This window comes from Podarcis bocagei, assembly GCF_964188305.1.
Source record: "Podarcis bocagei genome assembly, chromosome: 7".
Lineage (NCBI taxonomy): Eukaryota > Metazoa > Chordata > Lepidosauria > Squamata > Lacertidae > Podarcis > Podarcis bocagei.
This window is the reverse complement of record NC_138132.1, coordinates 5,911,888-5,927,339: the sequence shown is the minus strand read 5'-3', so window position 1 is coordinate 5,927,339 and position 15,452 is coordinate 5,911,888. Positions and strand designations below refer to the sequence as shown.

Genomic DNA, 15,452 nt, shown 5'->3' with positions numbered 1-15,452 from the left:
TTCTATTTTCCCCCAGTACCTGTATTTGTATAAGTGTTGGACAGACAGAACTGAGATTTTTACTCATAGAGAGAATGCATGCTCAGTCTGAAAAACCACTTAGCAGGGATAAGCCTTATAGAAATGAATCTCAGTTGCAGAATGTAAGAAGGATCAAAGGGTTTTCAAATGCCGCATGTACAGACACAAGTATGCATGCACGCAGCTCCCACAGTATTTACAAGGTTGCATAGTTATGTGTTTGTCTGAAATAATTCTTCTTGCATAACACAGATGGCTTACTGGAGTCAAGGGTCCTCCAATTTGGCTAGCTTACTAACTAGCCTTAATATTGGTTGCCCCCATTTCTCTTCCATGTAATTTCTTGAGCATGGGGAAAGGGCTCTGGAGGAAAAACAAAAAGAAGTTATTCTCTTCCTTTTTACTGGAAGCTTCTTCTGCATCTCCAGAGTGCCAATATGAAGTATGAGCTTGATTTCATCCCCTCAACGGAGTTCCCTGGATCAGAACCCTTGGGGAAGAGGAACACCTTCCACCTGACACAGTGAAAAATCTCTCTAAATACTCTGCAGTTCGAAGGACATCCATGGCAGAGGCAATTGCCAGAAGGTGGCTACCACTGAGTAAACTGGATTTGTGGACTTGTGGGTAGGCATAGAGAGAGTATGAGAACACTGCTGTAGACCAGTGTTTCCCAACCGGTGTTCCGCGGCACACTAGTGTGCCGTGAGACATCGGCTGGTGTGCCGTGGGAGGAAGGCGGGCGAGTCGGGCGGTGAGAGGCGGCGGCGGCGGCGAGGATCCGCGTCGAGCCGGGGGCGGCTCCGCGGTGGTGGTGCCGAGCGGCGGGGCAGCGCACGCAAAAGGGAGGATCGCGAGACAGCGGAGGAGGAGGAGGCCGGCATGTCCGGGCAGCAGCAGCAACAACAGCAGCAGCAACTCCCGCCGCCGCCCCCTCCTCCGCCCGCTATCGCCGCCACCACCACAACAGCCGCCGCCGCCTCAGCTGCCCTCGCTCTGCTGCCTCCTCCCACCCCGGCAAGGGGGAGGGAAAAAACTTTCGCTTTTGTGCGTCCCTCCCGGCGTGACGCTGCGCGCTGACGTCACGGGGCGGGGCTTTAATGGTGGTGTGCCGCGAGATTTTTTTCCGGCTAACAGGTGTGCCGTTGCCCAAAAACGTTTGGGAAACACTGCTGTAGACAATCTCTGATTTTTGAGCCGTGGGCAGAAACTTCACAGCCATGAGGATTACAAATTTGAAGTATTTATTTCAGAGCATTTTTAACCCACCCATCGTCCAATCGTCCAAACATCATAAGGCAGGTTACAGAATTCAAAGTAACAGTAATATGTCCACATTGCGGGGGAGTAGATTTTTAATTTTTTTAATTTTGAAAGGACCAGTATTCCATAGCTGCCTGGGCATATACACTGGTACCTCGGGTTACAGACGCTTCAGGTTACAGACTCTGCTAACCCAGAAATAGTACCTTGGGTTAAGAACTTTGCTTCAGGATGAGAACAGAAAACGTGCGGCGGCGGCAGCGGGAGGCCCCATTAGCTAAAGTGGTGCTTCAGGTTAAGAACAGTTTCAGGTTAAGAACCGACCTCCGGAATGAATTAAGTTCTTAACCCAAGGTACCACTGTAGATAGGAAATGTCCAAAGTGTCAGCACCTGGTATACTTGTAGGAAACCGTCTCCTAACTATATCCAAGGCTACCCTTCCTGAATCCCAAAATGGTTTTCGACCTTCTAGGGGACAGTGTTGAAGCAATGATTCTTCAACATCAACTTCGTTGGACTGGTCATGTTGTTCGGATGCCTGATTATCGTCTGCCAAAGCAACTACTCTATTCTGAACTTAAAAATGGAAAGTGTAATGCTGGTGGTCAACAAAAGAGGTTTAAAGACTGTTTCAAAGCAAATCTTAAAAAATGGAGTACAAGCACCGACAACTGGAAAACACTGGCCTGTGAGTGCTCCAATTGGAGAACAGCCTTTACCAAAGGTGTCGTGGACTTTGAAGACGCTCGAACTCAGGACGAAAGGGAAGAAACATGCTAAGAGGAAGGCACACTTAGCAAACCCCTCACCATGATCAACTCCCACCTGGAATCCTATGTCCCCACTGTGGAAGAACGTGTGAATCCAGAATTGGCCTCCACAGTCACCTATGGACACACCATTAAGTCCGTGTTCATTGAAGACAACCTTACTTGGCTACAAGTGATCGCCAAAGGAAGAAGATGATACTTGTAGGGAGAGGTCATTCCATAGCTTTTGAACTGATAGGTTGGCAGGAGCAGGGACCGAGCAACGGGAGCTCACCAGCAAGTCCTAGGCTCTGTGGTTTAACCCACAGCGCCACCCGCGTCCCTAATATAGCAATAGCAGCCATTATTTCTATGTCTTTCATACAGTCTCGTGCAGGGCCGGCCCACTTATGAGGCAAGCGCCTCAGGCAGCAGGATCCACAGGGGCAGCGGATCTGGCCTCCAAGGAATGCATTGCCTCCCCAGCAGCTGCAGCAAATACCACCTCTATAGTGGCCTCTCAGAGAGTGGGAGGCACTGCTGCTCTCCTTTCACCCTTGTCCCCAATGTAGATCTTTATTCCCCACCTGTTCCTGATGTGGATCTTCAGTTGCCCCATCCCTGGTTGGCGGGGGGCGGGCATCATTTTGTGGTTTGCCTCAGGTGCCAAAATGTCTTGATCTTACGTTTGCAAATAATTTTAAGTGAGAGTAGAATTTGGATAGTGTCCTCATATGAAGTCACTTTTGTGTCTAGAAATCTGTTCCTGGACATTGAAACATCTTTCCAGCCTTGAACATTATATGAATAATTTCCTGGCCTGCAGTGCCATAGTCACTGGTGTGAACGGTATTTTCTCAGTAAGAAAACAATGTTTCTGTCTCCACCTCTGCCCCCCCCCCCAATTTCCCTAAGGAATTAATGTGAAGTGGACTATATCACAGTAACATAAGGAGGCATCTGCTATTACTAGGGCCCTATTATGAAATTCACTTTCCGGTTCTTCGGGAAAATTGTACCTTTTTAAAGAATTCCAATTCTATCTTATGCAGTGCAAGAAATATGAGCACATTGCCTCTTCAATTTCCAGTGATCAAAGCTTCCCCCCACCCCCACCCCCAGTAACTCGGGAGTATAGAAAGGAGGGTATTGCAAATGATGCAAAAATTGCAGTAAAGTTAGTTTGTAATAAGCAAAATCAGTACACTTTTGTAAGGATGGGAGAAAGTAAGCAACAGTGGACAAAGAAACATAATTCTGGGTGGAAAAGGTAGACTGTGCTATGTCTCACCTGAAAATAACCTAACTTACTCAAATAAGGCAGGGGATGTGCTGCCAATTAAACCACAGACTCTGCTCCCAGAGCTTTCTGTGGGAACTGGGTTTGAAAGGAACTATTTGGCAGAGAGCAGCTAAGCCAGCAAGAGCCAACTTCCTTTCTCTGGTAGTAATTATTAATGCTTTCCCCACTCTTGAGTTATTGAAGGCTTAAACATTTTGGCCTAATGTAATCTGGCTCTGATATAGCCGCAGGTACACTTGGCTTGTTTCAGGAATGTAGAAGCTCTTGCTAAAGTACATGGGGCAGCATTGAAGAAGTGTTGGCACACAATATTGCAGAAGAGTTTCAATATAAAGCAGTGAAGGATAGTTCAGCATGGAATATTGAGTGTGCTGTCATCTAGCCTTGTTAGGAACACCTCACATAAGTGAGGGACTCTCTTCTGCAGAACCTCCCAGATGTCAGTCCCAAGCTGCTGTAGTCTTTCTAAAACAGTTCCCTGTTGTGATTGCTTTTCATATTACATTTTAAGGCAGCAGTTGACTCTGCATGTATTTTGACAGGAAAATGAGCACAAACATACTTTTAAAATTACAGTGCACAAAACTAGCTCTGAGAGAAGACTCATGAGCTGCAGATCTGCTCCTTGAGTCTTGTCGTGAAGAGGTCTTTTTTATGAGCTAGTTTCATGCATAACATGACGATTCTTTCAAACAGAGCAAGAGAAGAGCAATGTGCCAGTTCCCATGAAACAGTGTCCTGGATTATAGCTACAGTTCAGTCAGCAGCTCCATAATGAACATAGGCACTAACTGATTAAAAGATTTTTCAAGAAAGTCCATTATATCGTCTCAGAGGCCAGTCCACAAGCACCATCATGCTGTTTGCTTTGACAGTTACTGGGTTTAGGTGATAAGCAACTAATTCATACATGCATGTTCATCATTTGATAACTGCAGCACCATGGTGCTTGCCTGCATGAATGGGCCATCACAGTTCTAGTACCACAGGCAAGGCTCTCTAATAGCCATTTCATTTTACCAAGCAAAAACAGCACCCCCCCCCATCAGCTCCCTCCCCTACAATACCCCAGCCAAATATTCTGTTCAGTAGACTCAGCTTTTGTAGTTGCCATCAGTCTGGGTCTCACCCTCCCAGGCCAGGTAGGAAAAAGGCCTGCAAGGCAGGGAGCATGTCTCCCAGGACTCACAGCCAAGCTGGCCTCCGGCCTCTTCAGCAGCCTCAGCTTTGTAGCTGGAGTCAGTCAGGACCCTGCCCTCCCAGGCCAGGCGGCAAAAGGCCTGCAAGGCAGGGAACAGGTCTTTCAGAACTCATAGCTAAGAAGCATTAACATATGGCTCTATATACATGGATAGGTATCTCTGTAATACAAATATGTCATCCAGGTCCCAATTAATTATCTCTTACAGACAGCTATCCTTGCTTTTGTAGGTGAGCATGACACAGAAACTCCATTTTTTGAACAACTGACCTGCCACTGCAGAGTTGTCCAAGGTTTGGCTAAACAAGAGCGTTTTGACATAAATATGGTTTCCATTATTTAACATACAATAGTGTAGTATACAAACCTCCAATGATTCATGCATCACTATGGACGGGGCACTTGCCTCCCCACTGATGGGTTTTCCTGGCCTAGACATGTTTCAGACCATGGGTAGGCAAACTAAGGCCCGGGGGCCGCATCTGGCCCAATCACCTTCTAAATCCGGCCCGCGGACAGTCCAGGAATCAGCGTGTTTTTGCATGAGTAGAATGTGTGCTTTTATTTAAAATACATCTCTGGGTTATTTGTGGGGCATAGGAATATATTCATCCACCCCCCCCCCAAAAAATATATATATAGTCCGGCCCCCCACAAGGTCTGAGGGACAGTGGACCAGCTCCCTGCTGAAAAAGTTTGCTGCCCCCTGTTTCAGACTGTCCTAACCAATTGATGATTCTTTTTTATGGCTTTTGATTCACTTCATTTTGATGTAAATTCTGACCCATTGCTCTGTATTTATTTTTTAATATTGAATATGAAGATGATGTTAACAACTTCTGTGCTTCACTCCGCCACAGTTACCCTTTTTATTTTCCTTTTATTGATTTGTACATTCTATTGACTTTTTGCAGTGGTAGTCATAAAAATTAGTAAACATATATTTAAAAAGAGAGAGAAGTTTCTGCTCCCGTTGCCCACTTCTTTTGATGGGTGTATCTGATTCTCTGTATGTAAACACTGGCGATGGAGCTAGCTGTGCACCAGCAGTATCTTCTGCCGAAGTACCTCACACAGCTTGCCTTTGTTCCTGTGAACATGAGACATATAAGTGACCATTATGTAGTGGAATGGCTTTGTGAAAAAGAAAGAGGATGTGGCAGCTGATTTGACTGCTGTTTGGAATTGCTAGCTCTGTAAGATATAGGTCTGTGTGAACCAAGATGGGCTTGACTGCCAAAGTTTTGATTGGCTTGGAGTGAATCCATGAGAAATCTGTTGGGGTGGGGGAAGGCAGTGGTGGAGGGCCAACCACTGCCTTGCAAAGGGCTGTCTCACAAGGGAGCTTTAACAAGTATAAGAAAAGCCAGAACTCTGCCTTGGCAAACAGAGAATTAGCGGGGGCGGGGATGTCTTGCGTTTCCAGTAATGGGTATACGGCCTCGATCTTCCTCTTTATCTTCCTCAACTCATTTATTTCAAAATGCCGTATGATTATTATGCCAACTCTACTCGCCCTTTTTTTTTTTTTAATCCAGGCATCTCAAAAGTGTTATTTCGTATTAAGGGAAAGGCAGTTCCTCTGGGGATTCTTGGAGGCCTTCCTGTGCTTCTTTGAATTATACCTCAGATACAATCCGGGCCATTCCCGAACTCTGAAACAGGATGTCCTATGTCTAAATCATAGAGTTGGAAGGGACCCCAAATATCATCTTGTCCAACCTCCTGCAATGAAGGAATCTCAACTAAAGCCATCCAACCTCCGCTGGATGATTCCTGACAAATTGAAAACCTCTAGTGGAGTGGGGGGGCAGCCTTTTCTGGCAAGTGTGTCACAAAATCCAAGATGGTGCCATACACTATAACTTAGATGCAGCCCCACTAGGATACATAGAGTTTTGCTTGTGAGTCAAGCAGTGAGGTGGGCAGTGGCGGAGGAAGCCTCTTGGGCACCTCGGGCGGGGCGAGCTGCCTATAGGGTTGGGGTGCGTCGCACGGTGCCCATAGGGGCTAGGGATGGGCTGCAGCGTGAAGCACCCATAGGGACGGGCAGAATTGGTGCTAGCTGCGGCGCACGTCCCGGGGTGCGCGTTGGCGGTGGGGAGCATCCTGGGGGGTGCCCCCCATGGTGATGTCACCCCCCTCAAGGCGCGCGTCCCAGGGGGGTGCACTGGCAGTGGGGAGCGTCCTGGGGGGTGCCCCCATGGTGATGTCACCCCCCTCAAGGATGACACCCAGGGCGAACCTCCCCCGCCTTGCTCCGCTTCTGGAGGTGGGCCCTCGTGGAAGGAGATGCAAAAAATCCAAGTAGGTGGAACTTGCTTCTCCTCACCAGCCTAGCTATGAGTAACTTGAATATTCTCTTGCAAAGTAGTCTCTGATTCACATTAGATTTGTGTGATGATAGCCCTCCCTCAACTTGCCCCTTTGGCCCAACCTGATTTAGGAAGGCTTGCTGCTTTGTCTCATTTTCCTGTATGTAGTTTTAGGAGGAGTCACAGATATATTCTCTGACATCCCTTTCTCATGCCGGTGTTGTATTAGTCCCTCTGTCCATATGTAATTGCACACTGCAGCGGAGCTGCTTGCACGTAAATGTGTGTAATGATCTCTGGACACTTGGCTGGGTTCCAGGGACCAAGAAGGCAAAATAAGTTTTAAAGAGGGGTTCAAGCTGAAAAGGTTAGAGAAGCATTGCTCTCAGTCTGCTGTGTCAAGAATCAAGCTGCCCTGTGATGTCCACGGGGCGAGTAGGAGTGGTTACATCAGGAATGAAGAGCTGTAGCCCTCTGGGTGTTGTTGGACTACTATGCCCATCAGCCTCAGCCAGCATGACCATTGGTAAGATACAGTATCTGGAGGCCACAGGTCCTACCTAGATGATGCCACATATCTCAAGTTTCTGTGGCACATGTGACTCAAGGTGGCCAGTCATATTTGTGGAGAGGGGTACTTGCTCACTTGTGGAGTACATGCTTTATATGCATAACACCTCAGGTTCAGTCTTTGCTATCTGTAGTTAGAAAGGATCTTTGGTAGCAGGACTGAAGAAATGCCTTTGCTTGAGATCTTAGAGAGCTGAGCTTCTTCCACTCAGAGTAGACAGACATCACTGGCCTAGATGGGATGAGTGATCTCAGTATAAAACAACTTCATGTTATGTGGAAAGGAGATTTTGAAGTCTTGGAGGTAGCCTAAAGTGTCCCAATCTACCTCTGCAGGTTTAAAAACCCATTGTGGTGTCTTCTTCAATGAATATGATATGAAAGTGTTTTCTTTCTTCTTTCTTTCTTTTTGACGTCTTGTTAAATATTTGAAAGCTTTTTGAAAGATTCCTTTTAATCTTTTTCTTTTGGTTAAACAATGTCCATTCTTTCTCCTTGTGTCATGTTGCCATGTACAGCACTAATTTAAAATCCCTTACCATTTTGTTCTGTTTCATGAACAGCCAAAAGAAAAATGTTTGAGGAACTTTATGCTCCCACCAAGGTCTCTGTCCCTGAGTGCTTTACTTCATGCCCTGCATGGTATCTACTTACTTCATTACCAGAATGCAGAGCAATGTAGGCCTTTGCTTTCTTGGATGAAATCAGTGTTAAGGGTTCTCAAGCACAGTGGAGTAATATTCTTCCCTTTAGGTATTTCCCTGGCTCCAGCTGGAACTGTTGCAGTTTGCCTTGTGCTAAAATAATACTTTGGTAAATTCATGGAGAGGTTTTATCACTGGCTACATGTCACAGTGGGACGTGGGTGGCGCTGTGGGTTAAACCACAGAGCCTAGGACTTGCCGATCAGAAGGTCGGCGGTTTGAATCCCCGCGAGGGGTGAGCTCCCGTTGCTCGGTCCCTGCTCCTGCCAACCTAGCAGTTCGAAAGCACACCAAGTGCAAGTGGATAAATAGGTACTGCTCCAGCGGGAAAGTAAACGGCGTTTCCATGCGCTGCTCTGGTTCGCCAGAAGCGGCTTAGTCATGCTGGCCACATAACCTGGAAGCTGTACACCGGCTCCCTCAGCCAATAAAGCGAGATAAGCGCCACAACCCTAGAGTCGGTCACGACTAGACCTAATGGTCAGGGGTTCCTTTACCTTTACCTTACATGTCACAGTGCCTATATACTATCCAGCACTAGCACCATCTTTGAGGGGCCTTGGGTGTTTGGGTACTACTGTGAGTGCCCAGCCGTCATGTCATGCATGTGCTACTCAGCCTCCACCTACCCCCACCGCCTGCTGCCTTATCGCTGGTTGCACCCATGCTTACCTGCCCAACCCCTGATGCCTGCTCTTCTCTGGCCTCCCTTTTCCTCTCCTATGGTGCTGAGGCGAGGGCATGGAGGAAGGGGGGGAGGCAGGGGTTTTTGCCTCAAGCAGCAAAACATCCTGGGGCAGCCCTGATACCACATCTATTGAGTACCATGCTGCTTCTGAACAGCATCAGCGCACAAGCAGCAAGAGGGCGCAAGCACCAGAAGTTACAAGAAAGGGAATTCTGACTAAGCATACAGAAAAACCTTCTGACAGCAAAAGCAGTTTGACAGTGGAATGGTCTCCCTTGGGAGGTTGTGGACTCTCATTCTTAGAGGTCTTTAAGCAGAGGCTAGTTGGCCACCTGTCATGGATGCTTTAGCTGCCATTCCTCCATTGCAGGGCATTGGACTAGATGGCCCTTGGGGTCCCTTCGAATTCTATGATTATATGGGTACACTTTACTGGGGCTGGGGGACCAGCTAAGAAGACACCCCATACCATGAGGAGAAATGCTGCAGTTAAATTGCAGGTCATGCCTGAGGATATTTATATAAACATATTTTCCTATGGATCTGTTTTCCAGGCAGTGTTGGAGCAGAGCAAGACACCTTCTAAGCAGTGTGTGCTTGTGCAGTTAAACTAAAACTTTTAGTATGAGAGACAAATAAGCATGGATCTCTCTCTGTGACATGCTCTATCAAAAATTGCCGTATTTTTCGCCCTATAGGACGCACTTTCCCCCCTCCAAAAATGAAGGGGAAATGTGTGTGCGTCCTATGGGGCGAATGCAGGCTTTCTGAAGCCTGGTGAGCGAGAGGGGTCGGTGCGCACCGACCCCTCTCGCTCTCCAGGCTTCAGGAAGCTATCCCCCCAGCCCGGCAAGCTCCGGGAGCGATGGCGAGGTTGCACGCAGCTTCGCCATCGCTCTCGGACCCATTCTCGGGGCTGGGGGGGGTAAATTTTTTCCCCTTTATTTCTCCCCCCCCCAAAAAAAAATAAGTGCTTCCTATGGGCCGGTGCACCCTATAGGGTGAAAAATACGGTACGTGTGCCCTGCCTCTGAATACAGTGGTGCCTCGCAAGACGAAATTAATTCGTTCTGCGAGTTTTTTCTTCTTGCAAATTTTTCGTCTTGCGAAGCACGGTTTCCCATAGGAATGCAATGAGGTCTGTCACACGCATTCCACCATCGTGGGTATTAACGGTTTTAAGGAAAAGGAAACAAACTTGCAAGACGTTTTCATCTTGCGAAGCAAGCCCATAGGGAAATTTGTCTTGCGAAGCAACTCAAAAAACGAAAAACTCTTTCGTCTTGCGAGTTTTTCGTCTTGCAAGGCATTCGTCTTGCGAGGTACCACTGTATCAGTTTCTGGGAAGCAACAACAGGAAAGGACTATTGCTTTCACGTCTTGGAGACATTGGGCTGTTCACTGTGGGAAATGGGATGCTGGACTAGATACGTAGGTTTTTGGTCTGATCTGATCCAGCAGAGCTCTTTCTATGTTGCTACTGTTGCTTTAAGGTAGGGGCTGAAATGCTTCCACCTTCATTGCATTTAAACTTCAAAATAACATTTCCTAGCGATCTATTCCCTTACCACTCCCCCATGTGAACAGTCTTGTTTGTTTCATTTGTATCTCATCCTTTCTCCAAGGAGCTCAGGGCAGCATATATGGAATTTTCTTACTTTTTATCTTTGCAACTTCCCCCTGAGGTTGGCTGAAATAAAAGAGAAAGTGATTTGCCCAAGGCTATCCATTGAGATTTCTTCTGTTCTATAAGCTGGTCATAGAGCTTGTTCTATTTCTAGCAGTAGTGACTAATCTATGCCCTTCTCCCAGATGTTGTTGGACCAACTCCCATAATCCCTGATTTATTGGCCATTCTGGCTTGGGCTGATGGGAGTTAGAGCCCAACAATCTGGTGGAACCACAAGCTAGCCACCCCAGTTTGCATAATGTGTTTTCTCTTTTATGTATATAGTTTGCTACCATCCTTTTCAGATTATGTGACCTTTTGATTTGTTCCTTGGTTCAGATTTCTATTAAAGTGGTTTGTGGGAGTTTGAGCTGAGGCCTGACAGTTAACCTGGAAAGTGTTCATGATGTTCTGTGAGAACATTTCACAAGAGGAAGATGATAATACTAGATTAATGACTTTTGAGCCTTGCAATTCTTTTATGTTATCGGAATGGTGCAGCTCAAGCCAACAATAGCACTGACTTAGTTTCACTGCTCCATTAACATGAAATCTCTGCTTAGGTGGGATTCCCCACAAGATGGGAGAAGGGAGCTTGGCTTCAGTGGACCATGTGGTCATGGATTCCTCAGCAAAACGTCTCTCCCTTTTACATAGCAGCTCCTCCAGTCACCTTGTTTTATTTTGACCGCTTGCCCGCTGTGAGTTGTAGTGGCCAGAAGCAGTGGCATTTCGGAGGTGAGAGAGAGCACCTTCCAAAAGGCTATGCAGGACAGAGATGGAACTCAACAGGCTGGCAGTGTAGGAAGCCTGAGGCAAATTAGTTGTGGCAGCAGGAGCAAAGGCGCTATTGCAATATGTTACTTGGAGAAGAGGGGTAAAGAGAGGACAATATGTGGACCTGTTTGGTGCAGCCTGGAAGGATAACTGGAAAGCTTTCCTGTGCATTTTAGGGACCAGTATGCAGTGTGGTTGTCTGCTGCATGGATTTTTACGCAAAACAACTCTGGTGGTGCACTTTTATTCTGTTTTTTATAACTTCCGTATTTTACCACTGGGGAAAAGCTTGTAAAAGTTCTTGTCTGTTGCAAGAAGGCGTGTGGTGTATGTGATATGCTTATGCTGTCCGAGTTCTTTAGGATTTGAAAGAGCTTCTTGCAGTCTTCCAGTTAGTGAAACAGAGAATCCACAAATTTGGGCTACTTGAATAGCCAGCCAGAATGCATGGTCACCCTAACCATGTCATTTTCCCAGCTTGAGGAGGCATTGGATTTTTACTCTGATGTTGCACTGAGCTTTGCTGTTCAGCACAGTTCATGAAGGATTCTCTCTGAGCTCAGAGGGAAAGTGGGAGCGTGTCCCTGTTAGGCTGCACTTCACAGGTACTCTTGCTGCAATGACAATCCTGTGCTCTCCTCACTAACTCCTAGCTTAGAAGGGCAGGGCTTTTCATGCTCACCACGTTGTGGAGAGACACTTTCTCCATGGCAAGCAAATATGTGGACTCCCGAGTGAAACTGTTTTCAAAGTTTCTTTCTGCAGCATCCAGGAGAAGGAGCTGTGATCTGTTGATTTACTAAGTGGACATCTCTCTACATGTCTTTGAGAAGCTCATGAATAAATGCAACCTATCAAGCTGCCATTTTTATAGATTTTTTTTTTCAAATAAGTCTTTTTCAGAAACAAGAAAATTAATATTCCTCCAGGGATGGCCTGGATTCTTTGACCTTGCAAAGCTCTGAAAATCCAAGCTACAGAATTTAGAGGAATTTTTCTCTCCACCTTCCAACTGTGAAATACCTGTGGCCTTCTGATAATGTTACTCTTTCACTAGAGATTGTAGGGAGGGAAGATATAGCTAGCTCCATGTCGTATTTCTCAATAATAATACCTGGGATTTTCAAAATCTTTGTCAAAATGATCTTTGTAACAAAGGGTTGTGTATAGTTTACAGGAAGTACAATAGGAGTGGAACATATTTGCTGTTTGTGTGCTTATAAAATAAAGCAAAAATCTATGCTATGAGGCAGGCCTCCTTGGCTAACTTAGCCCTCCAAGGCCCATAGCAAGTGTACCCATCTGCCCCCCTCCCTGCATGAGCCTGCCCAAGGGCCACACCCCTCCCCAGCTATGCACCCCGTCAGGGTTTTTGCCTGGCTGGAATGTGTCCTTAAGGCTCTGATAATGACTTCTGGTTTTCTGGATAGAGAGCTGTGTGTGTATAGAAACTAGTCTGTGGTAAAAATTACACTAATTACTGCACCCACTTTTGCCTCTAGCCACACCCACCATTTGGATGTGGCTCCCAGAAGGTTGCCCAGAGGGGAATGTGGCCCTTGAGCTGAAAAATATTTCTGACCTCATTCCAACATCCCAGAAAACCTCAACTGCCCAGGATGCCCCGTGGCACATGTCCTGCAAGCCCAGAATGTCTTGTCTGCACACTGTTAACTGTGTTCCCGTAGACATCGCTGCCAAATGAAGTGTGAACCAACTCTTGATTAGATTACTAAACAGGTCCTGCTGGTAAGATTTTGACTTAAACACTCCAAGGCACAGAGCTGTCAATAAAATGTGAATGTTTCATTTAGAACATGCACATAGCATTGATGGTCATCTGTTTATATCTCTGTGTCCAAATGCAGACAGTGGGAAAGGCTTCTCGAAGGAATCATAGAATCATAGAATCATAGAGTTGGAAGAGACCACAAGGGCCATTGAGTCCAACCCCCTGCCAAGCAGGAAACACCATCAGAGCACTCCTGACATATGGTTGTCAAGCCTCTGCTTAAAGACCTCCAAAGGAGGAGACTCCAACACACTCCTTGGCAGCAAATTCCACTGTCAAACAGCTCTTATTGTCAGGAAGTTCTTCCTAATGTTTAGGTGGAATCTTCTTTCTTGTAGTTTGGATCCATTGCTCCGTGTCCGCTTCTCTGGAGCAGCAGAAAACAACCTTTCTCCCTCCTCTATGTGACATCCTTTTATATATTTGAACATGGCTATCATATCACCCCTTAACCTCCTCTTCTCCAGGCTAAACATGCCCAGCTCCCTTAGCCATTCCTCATAAGGCATCGTTTCCAGGCCTTTGACCATTTTGGTTGCCCTCCTCTGGACACGTTCCAGTTTGTCAGTGTCCTTCTTGAACTGTGGTGCCCAGAACTGGACACAGTACTCCAGGTGAGGTCTGACCAGAACAGAATACAGTGGCACTATTACTTCCCTTGATCTAGATGCTATACTCCTATTGATGCAGCCCAGAATTGCATTGGCTTTTTTAGCTGCCGCATCACACTGTTGGCTCATGTCAAGTTTGTGGTCAACCAAGACTCCTAGATCCTTTTCACATGTACTGCTCTCAAGCCAGGTGTCACCCATCTTGTATTTGTGCCTCTCATTTTTTTTGCCCAAGTGCAATACTTTACATTTCTCCCTGTTAAAATTCATCTTGTTTGTTTTTGCCCAGTTCTCTAATCTGTCAAGGTCGTTTTGAAGTGTGATCCTGTCCTCTGGGGTGTTAGCCACCCCTCCCAGTTTGGTGTCATCTGCAAATTTGATCAGGATGCCCTTGAGTCCATCATCCAAGTCGTTCATAAAGATGTTGAATAAGACCGGGCCCAAGACAGAACCCTGTGGCACCCCACTAGTCACTCTTCTCCAGGATGAAGAGGAACCATTGATGAGCACCCTTTGGGTTCGGTCAGTCAGCCAGTTACAAATCCACTGAGTGGTAGCATAGTCAAGACCGCATTTTACCAGCTTCTTTACAAGAATATCATGGGGCACCTTGTCAAATGCCTTGCTGAAATCAAGGTAGGCTACATCCACTGCGTTCCCTTCATCTACCAGGCTTGTAATTCTGGTTTGCTTTACTAAAGGAGATTTGCTTTACTTTTGGAATTTGGGTCCATTCCCATGGGAGCATCCCACTGCTACCTGCCTTTGTTTGTCACTTGCAAAACAGCCTATATGGTAAATCCTGGCTTTGGTTGTACAGTCTTGAGTAGCTCAAACCAGCAAGTTGTTGCACTCACAACAGTTTGCTGCTAGGAAACCTGAGGTCTCGGAACCTGAAGAATCACTGAGAGAGTTGAGCAGTCCCTCCTGTATATGGCCAGACAGTAATTTATGGGGAGTAATTAAGCACATTCAATAGAAGTGTGTTTAACTGAATGCTCTAGGTTTTTTTCCCTCTTGCACTTTCACCGAACGAAAAATCTGTCTTTCAGCTCTGCTGAAACGCAGGGATTTGTTTTCTGTTGCTTTCCTGGCCTGCATCCAGCCAGTGTTGTTCAAATTCAGAGACGTCCCAGCAATTCTGTTATGTGTTTACAGCCGTCTCCATTGGGGAACTACCATGTGGTCACCATGCATGCTGGAGAGCATGTTTGCTATGCTGTATGCTTGGATATCAGCCGCTCTTGTACTCTGCTAGTCAGCTCACTCAGTGCTAGAAGGATATTGGATCCAGTGATCAGACTTGAATGGGCCTGTTGCATAGTTGTATTGATTCTCTGCAGAGCTCTGAGTGGTTGGGAATTCTCAAGGAAACCCGGGAGGTCCTTTCTGGAATTGACAGAAAGGATGCTCACTAAACAGGAAAACCCACTCGATCTGTGACCCCCCCCCTCTCTCTCTCTCACACACACACACACACACACTTCTTTTACTCTTTTTAAATGCAGAAGTTGTCTTTCTGCTTACATGAAGAGCATTGAGCTTATAAGCAAGGGGTTTCTTTTTCCCTGTCCCCAGTCCTGTTTAACTTGGATGGGCAAAGCTGGCAACAGCAAATGATTCAGGCTTCTCAAATTCTTGATACCTGCAGCAGAAATACCCCCACCCCCCACCCCCAGGAAAGAATCCAAAGGAATCATTTGAAGAAAAGATCACCAAGCCTCTTCTGGGATATAGTTGCACTTCTTCAGTTTCCTTCTGCAAATCCAGGAAATATCCAAATGAAT

The 15,452-nt window shown here is 46.4% G+C and overlaps 1 protein-coding gene across 8 annotated transcripts in view; it reads left to right on the top strand.

Annotated features, from left to right (window-relative positions):
* BICRA (BRD4 interacting chromatin remodeling complex associated protein) overlaps nucleotides 1–15,452 on the top strand; it is a 93,838-nt gene that overhangs the window by 52,553 nt on the left and 25,833 nt on the right. The gene's annotated exons all lie outside the window — the stretch shown is intronic.